Source organism: Hyaena hyaena, unplaced genomic scaffold, assembly GCF_003009895.1.
Source record: "Hyaena hyaena isolate Hyena2069 unplaced genomic scaffold, ASM300989v1 scaffold_620, whole genome shotgun sequence".
Taxonomy (NCBI): domain Eukaryota; kingdom Metazoa; phylum Chordata; class Mammalia; order Carnivora; family Hyaenidae; genus Hyaena; species Hyaena hyaena.
Window position 1 is genome coordinate 459,525 of NW_024081254.1, and position 21,235 is coordinate 480,759.

The 21,235-nt window shown below is 40.2% G+C and overlaps 1 long non-coding RNA gene across 1 annotated transcript; it reads right to left on the minus strand.

Moving 5' to 3' along the window:
• Window positions 1–19,925: 19,925 nt before the first annotated feature.
• Window positions 19,926–21,019, minus strand: LOC120249017. The gene is made up of 3 exons (XR_005532741.1): window positions 20,860–21,019; window positions 20,464–20,541; window positions 19,926–20,088 (listed from the first exon to the last, which is right to left on the minus strand). It is a non-coding gene; the product is annotated as an uncharacterized LOC120249017 (long non-coding RNA).
• Between the last annotated feature and the right edge of the window lie 216 nt (window positions 21,020–21,235).

Genomic DNA, 21,235 nt, shown 5'->3' on the forward strand with positions numbered 1-21,235 from the left:
GGAATGCCCTTCCCCCTTTCCTATCTCATGAAATACTGCTTTTCATTCATGTTCCAATTTAAATGTCACCTCTTCTGTGAGGTCCCCTCCCATCTCAGAGTTCAAAACAGCCCCACTCCTATTCATAGCATAATCTGATATATTTCCATTGTAGCACCAAGTATAGCCCACGTTTTATTTACTGCCCATTCCATATGTATTATATCTCCACCTAGATTTAGAGCTCATTTAAGGCAAACACTGTCTTGTTATCACCATAGTAGGTGCTCAGTTAAATGTGTATTTTCAGCATCTACTTGACCAGAAAGAAGTCCATTTGAGAGGGAAACACTGAAACTTCAGATTCTCCAAATGAACAAAATGAAATAGAAAAGACACAAAATAAATAACAGCACTAAAATGTAAGGATAGAAAAACAAACAAAAAAGAACAAACAATCAAAAAAAACATAGCTCCCAGTGACCCTGACCCAGTGCTAAATGTTTAGACAAATAAAACTGAAGAGCCATTGAGGGTCAAGAAGCAAAGAATTGCCACGCACAGTCACTGTAATCCCCTGCCTTTTTACAGCCAGAGCATTCAGTTGCCAGAGACATGAAATTTTGTTTGAAGCACAAAGAGCCCCTGGATATGGCATGAGAGTGGTAATCGCAGCTCCTGAATAGAGAAGGAAGACTCTCTTCCCCCAGGAAAATGGTGCCCTCAATGCTCCTGTGCTGAGAAGGAGGAGCATGGGCTGAAGCTGGGCTGAAGCTGGGCTTTTCCACCCTTTTCCCTTTTCCACCACAGACCAACTGCAGGAAGCAGTTTGTTCAGGTTTCTAGAGAGAAATGAGTACAACCCATGGTTCTAGATGGGAGGGAGAATAGCAAGGCCAAGGCCCAAAACAGGGTATAATCAAGCAGGGAAGTGGATGGCCCAGATGGTAAGATACGATGGGAGAATTAGACAAGAGATTTCTGCTGCAAGTCAAACCAGTTCAGACGCACACTCCTCTGTCACTGCCCATGGTGGTCCACTTTGGGGACATTCGAGAAAATTATAGTTATAATATTGAGATATGGAGTGGTACTAAGAGATGTCATAGTTTCAAAGGCCATCTATGTATCTCAAAGGATTTGAGGAATACATAGATGTATTCCTTCAGGTTTTAAAAATATCTGCCAGTTTTGGTAAAAAGTAGTTAAGGGCAACCCAGAGAGACAGTTTTCCAATTTTTTTCCAGATGTTTCTGGGAGGCCAAACAACTTCTCTTTATTTTATTATTTTTTATTTTTGAGAGAGAGAGGGGGAGAGAGAGGGTGGAACAGAGGATCCAAAGCAGGCTCCATGCTCTGTGCCTACAGCAGAGAACCAACCCAATGTGAGGCCCAAACTCATGAGCCCTGAGATCATGATCTGAGCTGAAGTTGGGGGCTTAACTGACTGAGCCACTGAGCACCCCCCCCCCAAATGCCCCCGAGTTCTATTTCAAGTCCCGCTTAGGCACTAAGATGGGTGAACAAAACCAGCCCACCAGCTGACCCACACCCTGATCTCTTTCCTAAAGAGCTCCCCACTTTGCTGGCACACAGACCAAGACAAAGATGGAAGACATTCCTCTAGGCTTTTCATTTGATAGCCATTGAATTCTGTCTTTATTTAATTCTGCATCAACCTTAAGTCCCAAGCTTGTGGTGAAAATCAAAAGAGACGAAGTACGTGAAATAATTTAGCAAGTGTTCTGCCCACACTAGGTGTTCAACAAAATCATACTATTTCTGCTCAGGCCGGTGAAAGCCTAAATGGTCTCTACTTGCTCTCTCCTAGTCACCTGCCCATCACATTGCCAGATTTCTTGTAGATGTTATCATACCTCAAGTTCAGTCACGGTTCAATTACTTTGGCTCCAATGGTCTCTTCCTTGGGCAGCCCATTCCCACCTTGGAACTTTACATGCCAGCCACTTGGGATTGCCTATTCTTCCTGAGTGCCCTGAGCTCCGTCACAACCCCACACTGCGGTACTCGTGGTTTCTTCCCAGAAGTACGGGCTCCCCATTCCGTCTTTTATGTGGCACATTCTGCCTCATGCTTGAAGGCTTGCTTAGCTGAAGTATCTTTCCTCTATGACATGATTATATCTAAATATTTATTGCCATAATATATTTCCACTCTTTGCTTTTATGTCTCTTCTGTTGGGCTGTGAATTCCAGCACATCTTGTTCATCTTTGATGGTGCCTAGTACAGCAGTTGGCACATAACAGGTGCTCAGTGAATAAATGAATGAGTAAATGTTTCTGCGCTCAGGTCCAGCAACATATCCCATCTATGATTATATTGTTTTTACATCTGAAACAAAGCTTCGACTGAAAAAACGGAGCGTCAGCAATTTTGGAAATGACTTTTGTTGTTGTTATTATTTTTTTGGCCAGAGACACAACCCAAGTCCCCATTGAACTCTGCATTTTAGTTCTATCAACAACAGACTGCACCTTGCTCAATCTTAAACACTGCTTTCCTTAATCCTCTTCTTTCAACGTGTTATTCGAAGTCCCACCTCTCAATCCCCCTCACATCCTTCCTAAACACACACACTATTCTGAAGATTCTCCCAAGATAATTCAATGTGCTGATGATCTTTGAGATGGAGCCAGAGTAAACAGTGAGCTCTGTTTGAGAAAATGTGCTCTGGTGTCAGCTTATGCTGGGGGTTGAGGGGTAGTGGTAGGGAAGAGGAGAAATCTGGGGAAGACTGAGGGTGTGGAGGAACATCTACTGTAAAAGCCATAACATCCCCACCCCCAGCCTCCACTCTGTGTTTACAAAGAAAAAGAAAGTAACTAATTGACGTAGGATGTGGGTGAGCTTGGTTTTCATCTCAATCCTGTTTTGCCTCATCTTGCGGTTGAGGCAACCATCAGAGCCAACCATTTCCAGTGCTTTAGGGGGTAAAAGGAAATAAAATAAAACAACTCAGAGACTTTGGATACTCCTTTCAGATTCAGGCCAGCTAAAGGAGCAATCCCAATTCTCCGAAGCTACTATTATGTAAAAATTATGAAAGTGTCAAATGCAGGATCTTAAGAGATTACACTAAATTAAGCCCTGGATATTTGATTTGTATTGATTTCAATAAAGACCCTGGTTAAGAATTCTCTTGAAAGCAAAATCTCAAGCAAGGAAGTCTCAAAAAGAAAATTTTCAAATTCTCTTGGTGGTTTATTATGTGTTTGATGTTTTCTGTTCAGGTAGGTACAGCAACATCACTTGCTGATGGAAATAAATTCATTTCCCTAGCTCAGACCCATGTAAGCGTGCCATGACTAAACGTAGCCATTGATTAAATGATTGCTTTTTTTTTTTTTTAATATTTTTATTTATTTCTAGGAGAGAGAGAGAGAGACAGCATGAGCAGGGGAGGGTCAGAGAGAGAGGGAGTCACAGACTGAAACAGGCTCCAGGCTCTGAGCTGGCAGTCAGCACAGAGCCCAACGCGGGGCTCGAACCCACGAACCGCGAGATCATGACCTAAGCGAAAGTCGGACGCTTAACCGACTAAGCCACCCAGGCGACCCTTAAATGATTGCTTTTATGGGGTTAAATAAAATCACTTTATGTTTTCATGTTCAAATATGGTAGAGACACAAACTGAAGAGAACATATATAACTAAGCTCTGGAAAGCTGTGTAATATAATCTGGTTAAATATCTAAACTTTAATGTTCTACTGAAGCTAATGATCACCTACAAAAATGTCAACACCTGAGATTTACATTTTGGAAAAAGTCCTCATAGGGACTTTTTTTCTTTCTTTCTTTTTGTAAAAAATTATTTTTAACATTTATTCACTTTTGAGAGACAGAGAGAGACAGAGTGTGGGCAGAGGAGAGGCACAAGGAGAGGGAGATACAGAATCTGAAGAGACTCCCAGTGTGGGGCTCAAACTCATGAACTGTAAGATCATGACCTGGGCCAAAGTCGGATGCTTAACTGATTGAGCCATCCAGGTTCCTCAAGACATCCTTTGTTTTACCGTGCAACCCGTTTTAAACTGTTATTTTAAACTTAATTTTTTAATTTTGCTTTTTAGTGAAAATTGCAACTAGCTAATAGAATATGATAGAATCAAACATAAGATAGATGTAACTCTAGATATTCCTGTACATGATGTCTCAAGATCATCTTCTTTATAACTGCATATGGTATAAATGTTTCCCCACTGTGATTAGCTTTGCATGATTTTTTGACTGCAGAAGGCGTGTGTCTGAGAGTTTGATCAGACCATTTCCAATGAAAAGAGAAGAGAGGACCTTATTCTGCCTGCTGTAATTTTCTAAGGTCTTTTGGACTTTCATATTCTCATTGCAAAGAATATAAACAAAATAACCTCATTGAAGGTCCTTTTGGTTTACTGAGAACTAAATGTCTTTGAGTATAAGTTAAGAAACCTTTACCATTTTCTGTCCTGTGACTCTATTACAGTGTAGATCTTATGTTCATCATGTCTGGCTGTCCCTCCCAACTCCACCTGGCCAGTGTGGAGGTGTCGGGCATTAACATAAGAAGTCTCCCAAGCCCTTCATTCATTTATTCACTCCTTGAGTGTTTTAGTAAACCAGGAAGAGGTACTAAGGAAATAGGCAAGCGGGTGCACTCAAAGTTTTGATTTATACTGCTGCTGCCAACAATGATCCCTCTTCTGCCTACCAGAACAACAGTCTTTCTGTACAGGACCATCACTCCTATGTGATGCTCCTTCTTCTTCCATGAAAATCCTGAAGCATGCTGAAAAAGGAAAGCAGTCGATCAGCTGGTTTTAAAAGTATATCATGCCCCTGTCAGGAAAAGAAAGACTATGCACTGATACCAGGCTGCCGTTGAATGAAATGCTATTTCACATCTGATTCGGTACCTGGAAATTTTGATGGAAAAGTCTTCCCTGACACAAACAGTTTCCCATCTGTGATATGATCTCAATAAATATCTGTTAACACTAAACAAATAAACAGAGGTTTAGTTCAGATTTCAACAAATTAGTCTGTTTATTTGACATCCGGCTTCCTTTTCAGCGCCTGGTCTGGGGATATGATGATAAAATAACATATTTGCCCTTTTAACTGTATAGCAGTCTCCCTGCTGACAGCAAAGCTGTCTTCTTAAGAAACATATTTACTGAGCTTTCCTTCATATATAAATATATAACACCATCCCTGTGGTGTTTAGTCACCCTCAGGTGTTCGGAGCTAATTAGGAAGCTTTTCGAAACATCTTCCCTTTTGATGAGCCCTAGGATGGTCTGTAATAGTCAGCGAGGCCTTCCCTAGTTGATCTTAATAGATAATAACCCTGGATGTCACAGCAAGAAAAAAGAACCTCGACTTTTCCGTTATAAATGAATTAACAAAAGGGAGGAGAGGAGTCATCTGGCAGGTATTACTGTTGCCCAGTTTTTTGGATTATGTTCATTAAAACATTTTTTAAATGTTTATTTATTTATTTTTTGAGAGGGAGGGACAGAGACTGAGTGGGGGAGGGACAGAGAGAGAGGGAGACAGAGAGTCTGAAGCAGGCCCCAGGCTTCGAGCCATCAGCACAGAGCCTGACGCGGGGCCCAAACCCACGAACCGTGAGATCAAGACCTGAACCCAAATCAGACGCTTAATCGGCTGAGCCACCCAGGTGCCCCAGATTATGTCCACTTTGAATCAGGGCTAATATTTAGACCTTGAACTGCACATTCAGAACACACATGTCACCCAGCAGGTGAAATAAACAGAGTGAGTCTGGAGAAAGACAAATCAGGTGGTTCGATAACCTTGAGAAATGAAGAAATGTGCCAGCAGGACTGTACGGGGAGATTCATTTGTAGACCAGCCATATACACAATTGGTTTGCCTACCACCAGCCACCCTTCTTTTTGGCCTCAGGTCGTGATCCAACTCATTATTGCCTTTCAGGAAACATCCAGTGATGGCTGCCTCCCTCCCCAAATTCTCTCTGAATTACCACTATTGTAACGGCAGCAGCTAACAAGCTGGTAAGTCTTCTTTTGTTTGGTTTTACTCCAGAAATCAATCATAGACTTTTATTTAGAGCTACCAGGAATCTTTGAGGTGATTTAGTCTCCCTTTTTACTTTAGGGGTGAGGTGGACAAGGCCCAGAGGAGTAAAATGACTTCTTTAAGGTGGGCTTATTTGTTACATCCGCTCTTTGTAATTGCCGGATTTGCTCTAGTTAGTAGCATCTTTTCTACTTTTGACAAAGCTGTCAGATTTCCAAGGAAAGAATGATGCTGTTCATCATGATGTTGGGGTACAGACAGAAAATATGATTAAAGTCCACAAGGATTACCAAAGTATGAGTTCACCCTTGGGAAAATGCCTGAGCCGTGTCAATCCATTAACAAGTCAATTGGTTTCATGACTTGATGGATGCTGCCTTGGCTCTTTTACAAAGTAAAAAAAATAATAATAAAAAATAGAGGATTAGAATGTGCTTCATCATTGGGGCGCCAGGGTGGCTCAGTTGGTTGAGCGTCCGGCTTTGGCTCAGGTCATGATTTCACAGTCCATGGGTTCGAGCCCTGCATAGGGCTCTGTGCTGACAGTTCAGAGACTGGAGCCTGCTTCGGATTCTGTGTCTCCCTCTCTCTGTGCTCCTCCCCTGCCTGCTCTCTGTCTTATCTCTCAAAAAAATAAAATAAAGTCATAAAAAATGTTAAAGAAAAAAAGATTGACTTTAAAAAACGTGTTTCAGGGGCGCCTGGGTGGCTTGTCGGTTAAGCATCCGACTTTCGCTTAGGTCATGATCTCGTGGTTCATGGGTTCGAGCCCCGCGTCGGGCTCTGTGCTGACTGCCAGCTCAGAGCCTGGAACCTGTTTCAGTCTGTGACTCCCTCTCTCTGACCCTCCCCTGCTCACGCTGTCTCTCTCTCTCTCTCCTAGAAATAAATAAAACATTAAAAAAAAAAACGTGTTTCATCTATTCAAAATTTTGTGCAAGTACAATTCATCTCTAAAAAAAAGGAAATTGGATTGTGGGTTTCATTTAATCTCCAGATAGCATCAAAGCACTTATGTCATTGATATTAATCCAAGACAGGAACCCATAAAAGTCACTAGAATATTTTCTAGAGCCATATATTTTCTTCCTCACTTCAAATTTAAAAAACTTCAAATTGAATGAAATTCTGGAAGCACATGATTTTCTAGCAAATAATAAATAATCATATTGCTGTCTAGGAAAGTTTGGTAAATAACATAGACTACTAGTACCTGATGGAAGAGAATGCATATCAGCTGACAGAGCAATCTAGAATCCTTAATAGGAATTGGTGTTCAGAGAAACTGTGGTATAAATTAGGAAATTTTGAAATGTCTATCCCTCCATTCTTTACCCAGACCTCTGTCACCATTGTATTTTCTCTGGATTTGCTGACATTTGCCTCCCTGCCACATCCCTCCCAATTTAAGTTCTCAAAATCTATTCCTTAACCAGGTTCACCTTGTCATATCTTTTCACATATACCTATTCACATATCCCTATATCCTGTATTCCTTTATTTCTGCTTCTAGTCCTTTGTCCATGGTCACTAGAGGAAGTACATTATCAACTTTACCACTTACTAGGATAACAGATAAGGGAATGGTCTGGTAGAAATTGAACCATGGATTTATAAAGAGGTGAAAGACAAAGGGAAAACCTCAGCCATTGAGTAAAAAGACAGACTTACTCTTTCCTGCTTTCTGAGATACTCACGTTTAGTGTTTTCAACACTTCTCAATCAAATAGTTATAATCCTTAATAGAATATAAAGACTCACTTTTTTCCAAGTTTGGAATCTACCACTTGCCTCCATTAGACTAGTTCAAGTTTATCTTGGCTGCCCCTCTGAAAAGGGAGTTGATTCAATAGAGCCTGTTTTTAATGACATGTCCTCAACAAATTTATTTCTAATTTATTTTTTTCTTTGTTAGTGTACAATATTTTTGGTACCCAGTGAAAATAGCCTTTTGGCCCAATCCCAGGCTTTATGATATACTGCCAAAGATGATTTTGAAATGTTCCCAAACATTGTTTTAGAAAGGTAAAACACCTGGATTTTGGAAGATCTCACAGGCAACTTGGGTTTTACTGAAAGAGCTTTCCTTCAAGGGACTTCCATTGTTCTGCAGCCCAGAGTGAGAGGTTTCACCTCTACCCTGCAGTGGCACTAAGGAACAATAGGATTGCTTTGTAAGACAGAAAATGATGAAGCTCTTTCCAAATGAGGAGGACGTGGAAAGTGCCAGAGAGCCAGAGGGCCGATGCAGCAGAAAATGGGTCTGACTTCCTCTAGCTCATAATGAATGCAATTCGTCTGAGTTCAGGCCCAGGTAGACCTGCCTGAGGAAGACAGTCTTTGGATCCTGCAAGGGAGGGCCAGCGTTTGGTGACGAGCAGACATGGCCCTCACATTGTAGCTCCATCTTTCCCTGAACTAAGTAACAACTGTACGTTCTGTGAGTGACAGTGAGATGGAAATGATGGATAATTTGCCTTCTGTAAGCTCTGGAGATGACAAAGGAATTAATTCTTATTTGTGTGCAACGTTAGTGGAATCAGACCTTTTGGATATCTGTTGCAAAGGAAAAAAGGAACGATCATGTGCTAAGCACTAACCTAGACTAAGCACTGAACTAAGAGCTTCAAATAGATTTTATTTTGAATTCTCACAACAATTCTGTGATACTCTTTTTATATCTCAGTCTTTATGAGAAAATCAAGTATCAGAGTTGAAGGTCATAAACTGGTGAAATGTAGGCTATAACTCAAGGTCTTTGACGCCTTTTCTGTGATGCTATGCCTTGGTGCCAACTGTTAGCATTAGATTTCCAATTTCGGGTTGAAAAGACAGGTTGACTTTTGAATGTTCTGTCTCAGAACTCTACAGTGAAAGCTGCTTTCCAAAATTCTTGAGCATTCCTGAACTCAGAGGCATTGTCAAGATACTGCAATCAAAGAGTCAGAGGAAGGTTTGCAAATCCCCAGGTGGATAAACTAAATTGACTCATCGAGCCAAATTCATGCTTCCAGCAGCCTGGACGTTTGCTACCACGGAGATGGTACAAACAGCAGGCAGGCACGGTGCTGCCAATTCATTTGCATCTGGTTTTGTCCTAGAAACCTAGCCTAGAGCGTGTACCAACCAAAACTATCAGAGGAAGTGCCTCGGTCTCAATCTTAACTATCTTCTTAATCTCTGAGCATGAGAGCCCCGAGACCTTTTCCCTCATGTCCTCAGTGCCAATATTTTAAAATGAAAAACAAGACCATTAAATAACAAAAGGGTAAGGATACTGATGAAGATTGGTCTGAACAGAACTGTGATGAACGAGGAGCCTTTTTTCAAAACCTGAGAAGAAAAGGTCTTTTCTTAGGAATACACAATTCCAAGTCAAATTCTGTTTGTGCATTTTCGCGTGCTTGAAAAGCCTCACTTTAAAAGCAGCATAACCATGTTCAGGCAAGTCTGTGGACATGTAATATCTTTATATAATCTCACTGGGAGAAATACTCAGCCCTTCGTTTTAATTAATAATGTCATATAAAGCGAAGATGGCACACATCCCAGTGAAGTACTACTTCTCACCCTCTGTCTAAATGGTTCCTTAAGTCACAGCTCCAATGAGTTGGTGACGTCATAGTTCATCACCATGGAAACAACTATGATGACATGTTACCTCGCAGCACTCTTAGTCATCTATCAATTCTCTCTGCTATGTTCCATCATATCCAACTCACTTAGATTTTCACAAGTTAGAAAATGCCCTGTATGCTAGAGATTGTCATGCCCAAGAGCAACGATTGCTTTAAAGGTAATCAGAAATCAGTGAAATTGAAAACCTAGAAATACCCATTCTTAATCCTAACTCTCTTCTTTTCAGTAGTTAATCTTAATTATTGCCCGCATGTGTAATTACTTTTCACATATTTATAAACACTGCACAGTAAAGTATCCTTTAACTTTTAATATTATAAGCAGTTCTATATAGTGCTCCTTGGTTATCAGGACTTTTTATTAAGTTGCAATTTTTGCTAATTAAATTATTATAATAGTTAAAAAATGTTCTGATGTGCTTTGAAAGCAATCTTCTATGTCCTAAGAAATAGCATGGTTTGCCAAAAGGATTTGAGAAGTCAAAGTCTGTTTGTGAGAACATTCTCACTGTGTCTTGTGGAAGGACATACAAGCTCTTTCACTGTATTTCTTCCAGTTTCATAGTTAAAAGCAAAGTTAAGACTTTCTCTTTTTCATCATAAGGTAACAGAGATAACAGAAAATAAGACTATCCTGAGCTTCCTGGAAGGAAATTAGCAAATAAGAATTTAGATGTTAATCCAGTAAAATGTAATTGCCTAAAGCAAATAAACCACAAATTATGAATTTTGTAACCTTATTTACTCAACACAGGTAGGTACTCAACAAATCTTACTGGAAGTGTATTTATAAGAAAATAGTTGAGAAAGGAAAACAGCCAATTTATAATTTAGGATTCTGTTTTCATTATTATTGTGAAAGTTACATTTGCATGACATTAGTGGAGGTAGATGTATGAATATGTAAAAATGATTTCACATTATCTCAGACAAGTCTATCAGGCGAAACTGAAGTATCTGGTTGCAAAATAGGTATAAAAAGTTATTGTCATGAAGATTAACAACACTTGCCCTGTGAAAGACTCAATGAAGAGAATGAAGAGATAAGGTACATGCTGGAAGAGAAATATCTATAAACCACCTAACTGAAGGAGGACTTGTCTCAAGAATATGTCAAGAACTGTCAAGAACTCTCAAAACTAAACAGTCAAAAGCCAATCCAATTACCACATTGGCAAAAGGTACTGGACACATCACACAAGGGGATATGCAGGTGGCAAAAAAGCCCAAGAAAAGGTGTTCAATCTTAGCGGCCACCAGGGAAATGCAAATTAAATCCAAAATGAGGCATCACTAAACACCTACCGTAATGACAAACATAATAAAAATGATGTCACCAAATTCTGGCAAGGATGCGGAAAAGCTGGATTGTTCTCATACTGCTCATGGAAATGTGAAATGGCACAAGTGTGTTGGATAAGATTTTGGCAGTTTCTACAAAACTAAAACACAAAACAAAAACCAAACATGAAGCTACCATATAACCCAGAGATTACACTCCTGGGCGTTTATCCCAGACAACTGAAAATGTATGTTCACACAAAAACCTGTACATGAATATTTAGAGCAACTTGATTTATAATAGCCACAAGCTGGAAACAACTCAGATGTTCCTCATTGGGTATATGAATAAAGAGCCAACCCATGAAATACTATATAGCAGAAAAAAGGAACAAACTACCAATACCGACAATAACCTGGATAAATCTCCAGAGAATTGTTCTAAGACTCTCCAAAGAATTATGCTAAATGGAAAGGGCCTATCCCCCAAGTTACATAATATGTAACTCCATTTATGCCATATTTTTGAAATGACAAAATATTAATGGCTGCTGGGATTAAAGGTGGGGGTGGCGAGGGGAGAGAATAGACGTGGCTATAAAAGGGTAACATGAGGGATTCTTGCAGGGACTGAAATGTTTTGTGTCTTTGAGGGAAACTGGGTAAAAGGTACACAGGCTTTCTCTGTACTATAACTGCATGTGAAGTCACAGTTATCTCAAAATACAAGCCTTAATTTAATATGTGATTTTATTTTTTTATTTAAAAATTTTAAAAAACTTTTTTGAAAGAGAGAGTATGTGAAGTGGGGAGACGCAGAGAGAGAGGGAGACAGAATCTGAAGCAGGCTCCAGGGTCTGAGCTGTCAGCACAGAGCCCCATGTGGGCTGTGAGATCATAACCACAAACTGTGAGATCATGACCTGACCTGAAGTCCAATGCTTAACAGACTGAGCCACCCAGGCACCCAATATGTGATTTTAAAGGAAGACACCTAAAAATATATTGCTGTTTGCCCAAACAACATAATATCTAAAAGAGTTAACCACCAAAAGTGTCTTATTTTGTGAGTAAGGTTTGTATATTTGGAAAATGCTGCTAATGAGATATAACAAAGATATCTAAGGAAATGCATTTCTTTCTTTTTTTTTTTTTTTTTAACTTTAGAGATGGGGGAGGGTGGAGAGAGGCAGAGGGAGAGGGAGAAAGAATTCCAAGCAGGTTCCTGGGATCATGACCTGAACCAAAATCAAGAATCAGATGCTCAACAGACTGTGCTACACAGGCGCCCCTAAAGAAATATATTTCAATCAGATGTTTACTATTGAAAACATAGTACTCAAAACTAAACCAAGAGTAGGAAGAAGTAATGATGTTAAAATGGAGAATGGGGGGTGTGGGAACACCTGGGTGGCTCCGTCAATTGGGCGGCCGAATTCAGCTCAGGTCATGATCTCACAGTTCGTAGGTTTGAGCCCTGCATTGGGCTCTGTGCTGACAAGTTAGCTCAGAGCCTGGAGCCTGTTTCAGATTCTGTATCTCCCTCTCTCTCTGATCCTCCCCTTCTCACGCTGTGTCACTCTCTCAGAAATAAATAAAATGTTTAAAAAAATTAAAAAAAAAAAAATGGAGAATTGGAAGAGTTAAACATCTGAATTTTAGTTTTAAGAACAATCTGCATTGATAAGAACTCCAAAATCAAAACTTCATGTTCACAATGCCATAGTAGGGTGTTTTGCAAGCTAATGATCTTCCTTCTCTCTCTAATATATGTTTTTGTGAAAAACAACCAGGTAAAATGAAGGGAGAGTTCTGGTGCACATAAAGATGGCTGTGTGGGATTCTCAAAAGTTTATTTGCCCATTCAACAAAGATTTCTTCGGAATTTATTATAGAGCCAGGCTCTGTGCCAGGCACGGGTAAGACAAAGATAAATATGGTTCTTCCCATCAAGGAAGTCTACACATAAAGGACTAATTTCCTAGTAATAGACTTTTACAATACAAAGTAGTAAATGCAGTAAAAAAAAAAAAAAAAAAAGTAATAAGCGTGATGACGAAAGAAATCACTAAACGGAGCACACAGAAGTGACGCTGAGTTCAGACTGAGAGTTGGGGTAGGCTAGGGAGATGGAAGGCTTTCCAAGGTGAGATAGGTCATGATCAATGAATGGATATTAGCCAGGTTAAAAACAAATAAACAAACACAAACAATCCAGGAGGAGTTCCAGAAAAGACCTGTAGTCTCAACCTGGATAAATTCCAAGTTTGAGCATGCTGAAGAAGTACAAGATGCCCTGATATGGTTAACAAACTGACCCCAAACGCCCCCATGCATCCCCCCACACAGTTACTCTGAGGAAGAGCACCTCGCTACCCACAGTCCAAGGCATTTCTGCTACCTGCCTGGTGAGCTGTGATGAAGATGGTGGTGCTGAGCATGACATAAGACACCAGGAGAAGTTTTTTAAGTGTGTGTGGGTGCACATGCACAATATTTGGGCGTGTGAGGCCCAGGTCGTGTGCTGTACCGTTGACACTCCTACACAATGTTTTCTGGTACTGCTAAACACTATAGGCACTATAAGTCACTGAAATCTCAAATCAATGACCTATGATTGTACACATGGTTTCAGCACATATGGCTTCATCTTGATTAAATGATGACTGGCTATTCGATGATGGTTTTACGTAAAATAATAAAAATGAAAATATCTTGGTACAACTCTGCCCAAAACAGAATATCCTCTCCATGATCAAAGGGATGCTTACTGCACAAATGGAAGATGAAGTAGTGAAGGAGAAATCTGAATCAAAAGTGCCTTTATAAATTATTGTTTAGACAAAACAAAAGGTCACTTGTTAACTACAAAGCCAACTTAAGCTTCTGATTTTTTTTAAAGCTAATTATTTGTTGAAAACTTCAGAAATGAAGATTAAGGAATAAAATGAAAGTATACACACTTAGCGATAGTATAAAGCTAGGACTTATTCCAGAATCCAAAGTATGGGGAATGATAGATCAATAAACATGATAAAAGGAATCTTCATTTTGGCTAATAAAACTATTTTATTAATAAAAAGTATTTTGCTTTAGACGTAGTGGTACGACTCTCTGAAAAGAAACGACAGCCAGATATTACTATATTAGCACGTACTGAAATATCCCAAGTACATCCAGAATCATTAAAAAAGAATTTTAAGTTCTCTTGACTTCTCATTCTTTAGAACTTGGAAGCCATTTGATTGTATTTTATATTTTTATTTAAAAATACATTGCCTGATGGTGTTTTGGCTGAGGAAAGAGGCCTTTTTATTTACATGGCAAATATAAAACAGTAAGGTTTGTTAGGCTATTAACCAGACACATTTACAGACTTTCCAACCAAGCAAACAACATGACTGTGAATATAGTAGCTCACCATGCAACAGCAGGAGAGTCCTAGATGAAGGGTCTGGATTATGCAAAATGATCTTCTCTGACTCTGTCAGGTAAAAGAGTTGTTTGGGCCAGTAAACCGGGGCCCACCCAGTGGTGATTTCATACAAAGCCACCAAGTCATCAACTGGAGCTAATACTGCATTTGTGAACTTTATTTTCCTTCACCTTGGCTAAAGGTTGCTTTTATTTTATTTATTAAAATATTTTTTAATATTTATTTACTTTTGAGAGAGAGAGAGAGAGACAGAGAGAGAGAGAGAGAGCATGAGCAGGGTAGAGGCAGAGAGGGAGGGAGACAAGGATATGCAGACTCTGAGATGTCAGCACAGAGAGGGACACAGGGCTTGAACTCACAAACCCCAAAATCATGACCCATGCTGAAGTCCAACATGTAACCAACTGAGCCACCCAGGTGTCCCAGCTAAAGGTTGCTTTTAATACAAGTTTTTCTGGTTACTGAGGAGAAATCCCTTCAGAACACTCTTGTAATTCACAGATACCTTTGTCCACCCAACCAATGAGATTCTGGGGTTGCCATGGTGACATGAAATCTGAATCTAGAAAGGGTCTGATTCAAGAGGCATTTACTGAAATACCTGCCTCCCACCTTGCTTATCTGCCATCTTTCTTCATCCATCCATCCCGATTTTTAGCTATCAGGCAAAAATACAGGCACAGCGTCTCCAGAAAGCCACTGTTCACACGCACCTGGGAAGCATGGGTGATTACTGGCAATCTCCCCTAGCCTTGTACCTGTAAGTTGTTTTGTCAAATTAGGTCCGTGTCACTTTGGAAGACAGAGGGTATCAGAAACTGACACTCTGAGCTAAGCTTCAGGGGTGAAGTAACAATTCAAGGGCTGTGGGTCCCAGGAATAGGTCCTTAGCTGGCCTTCCGGAGTTAGTAAATTAGGAGACTCTAAACATTTTGATTCCCGTCTGTCACACATGAATTGCATGACTTTGTGCATGTTACTTAACTTCTCCGAATCTGGCACTGTTTGTATCTGTAAAATGGGTAGGCATCACCTAACCTATTTTTCAGAGGTTTTGTTAGAATTGAGAACTTTTAACAGCTGTAGTACCTGACACAGGGCGGCCACTCAAGCATTCTTTTTTGAATGAGTAACAGGTGGAAAAATCCCACTGAGGGCCTGCCTCATAGAAAATTCTCAATAAATTAAATTTAAGATTTAGTGATGAGAAAAATTCTGAAAACTGCTGAGCTATCATGTGTGTAAAAGGCCACCAGTCTCTCAGCTCAAGGAAGAAAAGCTATCTGTGCTGTAAAACATGTTTCTTGCTCTTGACCAAGCTTAGGGCACTTCAGGGTCCTACTCTCACTGAGACTGAAAATTTGCACCAGTCAGAAAGAGGGGTGAATTCTAACATCCATTAAAAACTGCATGGTGAGAATTGTTCCTTTCTGTTGCCAGGAACCGAAACAATACAGTTTACAAGACAGAACATTTTCCACTTATCTGCTACACACATTTAACAATTTCTATTTTGGTCCATTATTAATCTATAATTATTCTTTTTTGTGGAGTTGAGAAATCCTAGCAGGAGGTTACATTGCTCGAAGAATGAATTCTTGCCTGAACAAGGAAAATTGGAAAAAATACAAGCCCCAATGGGGCAAATGCCTTCCCATTTCCTGAGGCACACTAAGACGACTACAATTAGCTCAGTTTCTAATAGTTTCCACAGCTCTGCTACTGGGTATATCTCACTTTTCCACCATGAGCCTGGTAAACATTGCCTAAATTTATAATCTCTTTCTTACGCTTCTGGGCCACCTCTTTCCTAAATGCAGGGGGCGAGGAGTCAGTTTGAACCTCCTTTAAACACTTGTGTTTCTCTTTCATTCTGACATTTTCCTGATGTCTCCTTACTAGTTCCTTCCATACCTTCCTGATATGTCTTCCACTCCCCAGCAGATGGCTGTCCAGGTTGATACTGCTCTGAGTGTGGACACAGATATCATGTGCTCAAACGCCCTCTCTGGCCTCACTTCTGTCACCCACTCAGGAGTACAGGCCATGTCATAGACCATGACAACAAAGATAACAAATATTTCCCCCCAAATACAGTCATTCCACTCTTACCACTTCCCTTTGGCCGAACTGGATAGATTACATTTAATCATTGTGTAACTGGCCACCACTTAAAGCGCCTCCTCCCCCTAAATGTGATTTGCCAAGAATATTCAGGCCCGGCCAGGGAAGGACAGACAGCACAACTTTGCTGTGGTATTAAATAGAGTGTGATGTAGTGGAAAACACATGGACTCTCATGTCAAGAAAATTTGATCAAAATCCTTCATCTGCCTTTTGACGATGTAATCTTGAGCAAAGTAGATCATCTCTCTTAGGTTCTGTTTCCTTATTTGTAAAATAAGGATAACAGTCCCCACCTTTTAGGGTTGTTGAGAGAATTAAATTAGTTACTGATTTAAAATGAGCTTAGGGGTACCTAGGTGGTGCAGTTGGTTCAGCATCCAACTTTGGCTCAGGTCATGACCCTCATGGCTTGTGGGTTTGAGCCCTACATTGGGCTCAGTGCTGACAGCTCAGAGCCTGGAGCCTGCTTGGGATTCTGTGTCTCCCTCTCTCTCTGCCCCTCCCTCCGGTTGCTCCCTCTCTCTCTCTCAAAAATAAATAAATGTTAAAAAAAGATCTTAGAACCTGCTTAGTACATAATAATCTCTCAATATGTGTTATCTATTGGTATGTCTATCGTTTCGTCCTCAAGCTGTCAATCAGTGTCCAGTCAAGATAGGCCCAGAGCTCTCCAATGCTGAGACTTTTACCAGGTGTATCTCAAGGAAACCACCTTCCCCACACACATCCTGCCAAAATATCTCTCCCTTTGAGGATGATTCCAAAATTAGAAATGCATGTCTTTAACCTGGACTTGATTACTGAGCTTCTTTTAAAACACAAATGTTCCTGGGAAGGGCAACATATTAAGCCAATAAATAGTAACATCTACCATTTGTGAAGTAACACATTCTAGTTAATTGTGACATTTCTTATCTCATCTCAACGGGTTTAACAATCTATAAGGTAAACCTTATCCCTACTGATGTTTTGGCTTATGGTGATAATCAGAGCAAGGATGGATAGGAAGTCACCTAGTCAAGTTTCTTCCTCCCTCCCTTCCTTCCTTCCTTTCTTAATAAAAGCAACGATGGAATAGAAACAATCTGAGATATTGTTATACAGGCTAAGAGTATACAATTAAGCATAAACTGGGTTCACAGAGATGCCCTTTCTAAGGTGGCCTCTGACCTTAGAAACAGTATATCTAAGGAACTCAGAATATTACCTGTCCTATGAGATCTTTTTTTTTTTTTTTTAAAGTTCTTAGGCAGGACTTCTAGGAAGCTTATTCTTTCTTTCTTTTTTGTTTTTTTGATTTCTACGAGAAGGAGAGAAGGAAAGAGGATGAAAGGCAAGCTTGGGAGGGGAAGGTTAGAAAGAAAGGGAGTCTTGGACTGAAACAGGGTCATGACCTCAAGCAACGATGGAATAGAAACAATCTGAGATATTGTTATACAGGCTAAGAGTATACAATTAAGCATAAACTGGGTTCACAGAGATGCCCTTTCTAANTTTTATTGATTTCTAGGAGAGAGAGAGAGAGAGAGAGATTGAGAGACAGCGTGAGCAGGGGAGGGTCAGAGAGAGAGGGAGTCACAGACTGAAACAGGCTCCAGGTTCTGAGCTGGCAGTCAGCACAGAGCCTGACGCGGGGCCCAAACCCACGAACCGTGAGATCATGACCTAAGTGAAAGTCGGACGCTTAACAGACTAAGCCACCCAGGCGCCCCTGTCCTATGAGATCTTGTCTCTTGAGGACCTGTAATGGCTGTGAGAGGTTTGGTGAATGTAAATGAAGGCACCAACAAGTTGGCAACAATGCAACTATATTTAAAGGGATATATAAATGATTGAGTGGGGAGGGTATTTGGGGGGCGGTGGTCTTCCTGGGAATCCTGAGAATAAGTATCAAGGCAGGACATGTGGATTCTTGTTTGTTGGCAAGAGTGGAGTAGGACAGAACCCTAGCTAACATTTGGAGCGTTAACCAGGGCTCAGATGTCTATTTGCTGATTAGAGCATGTACCACCTCCTATCATCATCATGCAGTCTTGTTTCCTGAGTGACTTTTTGTATTTACATAGGTAGCCTGATCTAAAATGGAAGCAATAGGAGCAGAGGCTCCAGAATCAGGGAGATCTAGTCTGACATCACAACTCTGTTGTGACCACGTAACTTGTTCTGTGACCATGGGAAAGTTATTTGATTTCTCTGAACCCCCCACATCCATTACCTGTGTGTGTGTTACAACAGTCACTGAACAAGGTCATGTGACAAATCAGGGACTCCAACTGAGGAGAAGCAGTTGATGCCCAATAAATGCTACTTATTATTATTATTATTATTTGCTTTATCATGGAGACATCTCTAAACTGTGAGCTACTGGAGGGTTACATGTCTTCTTCATCTTCATATCCCTGAAGCCTATGTATTGTACAGTCATGCTCAATAAATGAATATTGACTAATGTTTAAAGTAACAAACCTCAAGAAAAGTGTTTCATGTGTCAAAAAAAAAAAAAATTGCAGTGTAACCCAAGAAACAAGCAGACGTTGCATGTCTTTAGTCGCAAATGGTGGATTTAATAAGTAGAATGTCATCTTTAGTCAATGCCTCCATAGCTGCTTTGGCCTTTACTCATCATTTACATGAGGTGAAAAGCACAGTCCCTAAACATATGCAAGCTGTCAGATCTGGGGGGAAAAATGACCTGGATTACAGGGAGACAGCTCCATCCTGAATTTGAGTGGAAATGATTCTACAGCAGACACCGCACACACCCAGCTCAAGCCCACACTGCTTGCCCAAGCTCTGCACACGTGTTCTTCAACAGTTTGCCAGGTTTGCCCAAGAAGAAAACAGAATGTGTCATTCATCGGTACTCATCAATGTTACTAGATTTCTTTATTTCTTTGGACATGATGAAGCAAAGGGAATGTGTCAGAATCCTCTGCTTCACTGATAAGCAGAAATAATTCTAAATGCAAAAAATTGTGAATTATTAAGAAGATCTTGAAGAAAAGTACATCTCTCATCACTTGGAAGGGAATTCCTGTAGACTGGGAATCTGGCCTTGGGTGATTTTTTGTGGTTCACTGAATGAGTCAAGATTAGGTTGCAAAATCCACCAACAATAATAGTAGCACTATCCTAAGGCTGGAGACACACTGATTAGAAAATGCAAATTATAATAGCATGGTCAAGAATGGGACTGTGTGCTTTTATTGAAAAATTTCCATGCTCATTTGAACCTATAGTGCATTCAGTTTCCACACACGTGTTGCCCTCAGATTTAAGCTTTTAGCCCTATAAGAAAAAGGTGAGGAAAAGCAAAAATTATGCACGTACACTATATAGATACATATTTTCAAATCATAACTTTAATTAATTTACACTTATTCTTTAAAAATGTACATGGTATCCACAAAGAACAATGAGAGGACACAGAATCCTGGATATGCATCTGTAGCAAAGGAGTGGATGGATGATTAGGCAGGTAACAGATGTGGTTATGTCCGATGTCTGAGAAGAAAGGGCCACATTGTTTGCAAGAACTTCCCGTATTGCCCCAGTTTATGATACTGCCCATGTATGTGTATCAAACAAACAAAAAGAAAGAGAAAGGGGAAAAACGATTAAAATGAAGTTCTTATTTTCTTCTACTAGAAAACAATGCATTATTTCTGCTTAGATTATTAACTGTGTATCTCAAAGCCAAGTCATGTTCTAACAATATCCCTGTAATTAGAAACACATGTATCTGCATACGTTACTGCCAAAGTACGTAGGTATTTTACTGGCATGAGTAATCACCATACTGCCATATGGAAAAGCACTGCCAGTGGGCAGAAGGCTTCACAGTGTTGGGACCATAGTGGTAAAAGGAGGGACCATACGTGGCTCTGTATAATGAGGCTCAGACGTGGTCCTAGGAAACCAGAGTCTCAAACACTTACCTCCATGTTTTAGTCCATTTCGCCAAGCCTGAAGCCATTGTTGCTTCCGGCCAATTCCCCCGGTTGGGTCCCATCATTCTACAAAACAAAGAGAAGAGAAACTCTGGATAAATATCCTTATATATCCTTAATCCTATTAATATCATAAAACATAGAGCTTATTACTTTGTCTTCAAAAAAAAAAAAAAAAAGACCATGTTCCATTCCACCCTCAGGTCACTAAGGTCCACTTGCCTAAGGTTAGACCCTGGTGTTGATGCAGCCAATGCTTATTTACAAAAACACATTGGAAGGAATAAACCAGTTTCCATATGGAATACTAATCTATGCTTTCCAGTAATGGACAAAATATGACAAGGTCCTATTCCAAAAGCAAAACAAAAACGAACAACTTACCTGGAATGAGAGTATCTGTAGAAATTTCTCTAAGTCTTGAACCAACTGCCCCATATATAAGGCAGATCCAACATAAAGACATCTTCAGGTGAGGTCAGGGGTCCAGCACAACCCTTATTGTTGCTGAAATAAAAGCTGAGTTTCCATCAGGAAGTGATGCAATGATCAGGAATTACCAGGGTACTGTCATAAGCACATATTCTGCAGACTCGCTGAGGAGTGATGCCTCAGTTCCTTGTACCTAGTTTTAGTAATTTACTGGAGGAAACCAGCAGCTGACAGAGCAGGAGGGAGCTTTGGTCCTTCTGGTGAAGAGTGTACTCCTTTCTTGCACCAGTGTGAAACCCTTAAGCAAGAAAACCTATAGTTCTATGGG